Genomic DNA, 5,820 nt, shown 5'->3' with positions numbered 1-5,820 from the left:
ACAGACTTGAGCAATCATGGTTCTGCCTCTCGTTTCTCGGCGCGGATGCTGTAACACATCGTGGGTGGTTGGCGGGTGCTCTGGCGTGGCGAGCTCCTTTTTTCCTATCAAACATCAATCGTCCTTTTCTCCCCTCCTTCTTTTTCGTCTTCGCTACTCCCTTGTAACATCTCTAATCTTCGGCACTTACACTTACATGACCTTATTGTGGTTGCGTTGCAAATGCCGTAAAACTCTTACGGAAACGAAAAATCTAATACATCATCTTACCAAAATAAAACGCAAAAAAACATACTATTATATCATGTTGTCACGCTCTGTTCCCGTCACCCGTTTGTATTATATAACTACTTTAAAGAAACTTGTTCATGATCTACCCCTTGTTTTAGTACAGGGTTTTACGGCGCTCGCAACTGCAGAAGGTCATAAATGAGCGCCAGAAGATTAGAGGTGTTAAAAGAGAGTGACAAACATAAAAAAGAAGGAGGGGAGATATGGACGATAGATATTTGATAGGAAAGAAGAAGCAAGATCCACCCCTGCCTCTTTGGCCTTCCATTTCTCCAGTGAGAGAGCAAGAGGTTCAAGGCCTGTAGGTCTATTTCAGGTAATCCCAGAATCTGCGGCCGTCTCTCCCTATAATTGGTTTCATTAGCCAGCGGCTCACTCGCCCTTCTCTCAGCGCGAGGTACTCGCGTACATAATATGTACTCAAATTATTTTTCCTCATAAGTATAAATAACACATCTTTCCCTTTCTCAAAAGTAATACTTCTTTCAACTCCATAAGTAATACTTCTTTCTCCTCCATATGTATTACTTCTTTCCACTTTTGAAGAGTACCTTTCATCCCTTCATAAGTAACACTTCTTTCATCCCTTCATAAGTAACATTTCTTCCATCCCTTCATAAGCAACACTTCTTCCATCCCTTCTTAAGTAACATTTCTTCCATCCCTTCATAAGTAACACTTCTTCCATCTCTTCATAAGTAACACTTCATTCATCTCTTCAAAAGTAACACTTCATTCATCTCTTCAAAAGTAACACTTCTTTCATCTCTTCATAAGTAACACTTCTTCCATCTCTTCACAAGTAACACTTCATTCATCTCTTCAAAAGTAACACTTCTTTCATTTCTTTATAAGTAACACTTCTTTCATTTCTTCAAAAGTAACACTTCTTTCGTCTCTTCATAAGTAACACTTTTTCTTTCATCTCCCCATAAGTCTATCCCCTCCTCAAAAGTAACACTTCTTTCCTCTCTTCAAAAGTAAAATTTCTTTCATCTCTTCTTAAATTTTTATCCTTCTCAAACGTATCCCTTCTTTCCCATTCTCAAAAGTAACACTTCTTTCCCCTCCTCAAAAGTAACACATCTTTCTTCTCCTCAAAAGTAACACTTCTTTCCCTTCCTGAAAAGTAACACTTCTTTCTTCTCCTCATAAGTAACACTTCTTTCATTTCTTCAAACGTAACACTTCTTTCCCCTTTTTAAAAGTAACACTTCTTTCATCTCTTCATAATTAACAATTCCTTCTTTCTCTCCCATCATCGCGTTTAACAGACACTACCGCTACATTTTGCATTATCTTCTTTCAAACAAAAATGTCAGACTGACAGAGAAGGAAGTTTGCTCTCTCTCCTATCCATGATCGATCTTGTCGGAACGAGGCGGCTAGACTCGAGAAACTAAGGACACTTTTTGTATGTTTGAGTAGAGAGATGAATCGGCATGAAGATGGTCGATCAGTACTAGGAACAGGGGGTCATAGACACAACTGAGAGAGAGAGGGGGGGGGGGAGGGGGAAAAATACCTGCTAGTAGCACCCACCAGCAACTAGCAACGGAGATCTGCAATTAGTTTGCTTTAGTACGTGTTTTACGGCACTTGCACCCCCAATAAGGTCAGTTTAGTGTCAGTGCTTTTCGGTACTTGCAACACAATTCAATAAGGTCATAATCATAAGTACCGAAGATTTGAGGTGTTTAGTTTAGTTTTAGTAGAGGTTTTACGGCACTCGCAACTGCATAAGGTCATATGAGCGCCAGAAGATTAGAGGTGTTACAAGAGAGTAACAAACATAAAAAAGAAGAAGGGGAGATAAGGATGATAGATCTTTGATAGGAAAGAAGAAGCAAACCACACCAGAGCACCCGCCAACCACCCACTTTGAGGTGTTACAAGAGAGTAACAAACACAAAAAATAAGGAGGAGAGATCAGAACGATAGATGCTTGATGGGAAAGAAGGGGCAAAAAACACCAGAGCCCCCGTCAACCACCCATCACTAGAGGTGGGCAAAATCCGGATAATCTACAAGGATAACCGGATAATTCTCAATGAAATATTATCTGAATTCAGACTCTTAACTCTCTTTCCTGACCCGTTTGTCGAAGTGGGTGCACCCATAATTTGTCGAAGTGGTTTTAACCCATTTGCCGAAGCGGTTCATATCATATTATTTGCCCAAAAGGTGCACTAACATAGTATCCGGATTTTGCTAAAGCGACTCATTGCCCAGCCTTACCCATCACCCACCACCGATACGTAACGGCCGCAGACACCCGATAGGACGCGGCGTGACCCGACCCCCGACACCCGACACGAAACATGCGCCACCGCTCCGTGCTGTCACCGGGGAAAGAGAGGAGAGAAAGAGAAGCCAGGCAAGAGACACACACCAGTACGTGCTACGGCACACGGCCATTATCATTGTCAGGCAGGAATGTAATTTATTTTTCTTTTTCCTTTTGGTAAGTGTTTTTACGGCACTCGCAACTGCATAAGGTCATACGAGCGCCAGAAGATTAGAGGCGTTACATGAGTAAAAAACATAAAAAAGAAGGGGAGATAAGGACGATACAATCATAAATGATAGGAAAGAAGGAGCAAACCACTCCAGAGCACCCGCCAACCACCCACGCACTCGCAACTGCATACAGTCATATGAGCACCAAACGGTGGATGTCAACAGAGAATTCCGAACGGGGAACCAGGCTTACTCTGTTCACCTCTCTTGCCTCAACAGAACAAAGTCTGCTTCCACTATCAAGGCACCCCGAAATAGCGGGTCACAAAAGTGTGACAAACATACAAAAGAAGCAGAGGAAAAAATGACGATAGTCTAGTAAGTATGAGGAAAGAAAAAGCAGCAGTTTCTCCTATGTTGTTTCGGCACAGTATGAGCAAAGCACTGATAAATCAGCCCATTTTCAATTCTACTGTGCATAAGAACATGGTAATATCCCCCCTTTGGGAGTGGCCTAAAGACACTTCAGTCAGTGGCACAGTCCTGGCAGGCCAGGCAAGAGACAGACACCAACATAATGTGCTCCGGCACACGGCACAATAACGTATTATTATTGTTGGGCGGGAATGACATACTATACACAAAGTAAGGAGTTACACATAATGTTTCTTTATAGTAAACGTTGTACGGCGTTTTCCGTAACGGACGCAGACACCCGAGATAGAACCCGACACCCGACACGAAACATGCGCCACCGCTCCGTGCTGTCACCGCGAAGGGAGAGAAAGTTTAGTTTAGTAAGAGTTTTACGGCACTTGCAACACAATAAGGTTATATAAGTGCCGAAGATTAGAGGTGTTACAAGAGAGTAACAAACACAAAAAAGAAGGAGGAGAGATAAAGATGATAGATGTTTGTTGGGAAAGCAGGAGCAAACCACACCAGAGCACCCGCCACCCACCCACAAGGGAGAGAAAGAGAAGCCAGGCAAGAGACAGACACCACTACGTGCTCTGGCACACGGCCATTATTATTGTCGGGCAGGAAAGTAATACTTTTTTCTATTTCTTTCTGGTAAGTATTTTTACGGCGCTCGCAACTGCCATATGAGCGCCAAGTGGTGGATGTCAACACAGAAGTCCACAAACGAGAATCAGGCTTACTCTGCTCACCTCCCTAGTTTCAACAGCACAAAGTCTGCTTCGACTATCAAGGCACCCCAGCGGATCAAAAAAGTATGACAAACATAAAAAAGCAGAGGAAATATGACGATAGTAAGGATGAGGAAAGAAAAGGCAGCAGTTCCCCCTACGTTGTTCTGGCACAGTATAAGCATGCCATTGATCAAACAGTCCATTTACGATTCTACTGTGTACAAGAACATGCTAATATCCCCTCTTTGAGAATGTCCTAAAGACACTTCAGTCTGTAGCACTTCCCTGGGAGGGCAGGCAAGATACAGGCAACAATGTGCTTCGGCTAGAGGTGGGCAAAATCCGGATAAATATCCGGATAATCGGATAGTCCTCAATAAGACGTTATCCGAATTCAGACTCTTTAACTCTTTTTCCTGACCCGTTTGCCGAAGTGGGTCCTTTCGTTTATTGAAGTGACGCTAACCCGTTAGTCAAAGTGGTTCTAACCCATTTGCCGAATCGAGTCATAACATATTTATCGAAGAGGTGAACTAACATATTATCCGGATTTTGCAAAAGCGACTCATTGCCCAGCCCTAGCTTCGGCAAACGGCACAATGGTATAGCATATTATTGTTGTAGGACGGGAATGAAATACAATACACAAAGCAAGAAATTACACATAATTTTACGTTTTAGTGAGCGTTTTACGGTGTTTTTCGTAACGGTCGCGTCGCAGACACCCGATAGGACGCGCGACCCGACCCCCGACACCCGACACGAAACATGCGCCACCGCTCCGTGCTGTCACCGGGAGAGGGGAGAGAAGAGAAGCCAGGCAAAAGACTAGACACAACTACGTGCTCCGGCACACGGCACAACAGCATACTGTGAACCAGCCATCTACTATTAGTTTTAGTAAGAGTTTTACGGCACTTGCAACTGCATGAGGTCATATAAGTGCCGAAGATTAGAGGTGTTACAAGAGAGTAACAAACATAAAGTAGGGGTTTTTCGGCGCTTGCAACTGCATAAGGTCATATGAGCGCCAGAAGATTAGAGCTGTTACAAGAGAGTAACAAATATAAAAAAGATGAAGGGGAGATAAGGACGATAGATGTTTGATAGGAAAGAAGAAGCAAACCACACCAGAGCACCCGCCAACCACCCACTAAAAAAGAAGGAAGGGAGATGAAGACGATAAATGTTTGATAGGAAAGAAGGAGCAAACCACACCAGAGCATCCGCCAACCACCCAGGAAGAGAAGCCAGGCAAGAGACAAGACACCACTAACTACGTGCTCCGGCACACGGTACACTACAATAGCATGCCGTGGGCTGCCGGTCTACTTCAGCAGTTGGTTCACTGCCCTGGAGAGGCTCGCTAAAAACAGGAAACACCAACACAATTCACGCAGGAAATAGAAGAGCCAACCTGCCCCCTCAGTCCCGTAATTTCCGTCAATTGTTTGTTTGTTGGTTTGTTGATTTGTCTGTTCGTTTGAGTAAGTCAAGTTTTAGGAAGAGTCGTAGGGCACTTGCAACACAACAAGGCCATATAAGTGCCGAAGAATAGAGGTGTTACAAGAGAGTAACATACACACCAAAAAAAAGGAGGAGAGATAAGGACGGTAGATGTGTGATAGGAAAGAAGGAGAAAACCACACTAGAGCATCCGCCAACCACCCACAGTGTAGGCTTCGGCCGCCACCCGGGCAAAATTCAAACCACACCAGAGCACCCAATTTGTTTGAGAAAAGAGAAGCACATCGACACAATGATGGCCATTTAGTGCTGGGAAAAAGAAAGACAGATACACAGTCAGACACAATAGAGGGAGAGCAATGAAGCATCACCGAGTGATCCATAAACTAAATACGACCTACCAGTGGCGCTCTCCAACCACCTGCCATTTCCGTCAATGAGAAATACC

This window comes from Aplysia californica, unplaced genomic scaffold, assembly GCF_000002075.1.
Source record: "Aplysia californica isolate F4 #8 unplaced genomic scaffold, AplCal3.0 scaffold00726, whole genome shotgun sequence".
In the NCBI taxonomy this organism is placed as follows: Eukaryota; Metazoa; Mollusca; class Gastropoda; order Aplysiida; family Aplysiidae; genus Aplysia; species Aplysia californica.
This window is presented reverse-complemented; position numbering follows the sequence as displayed.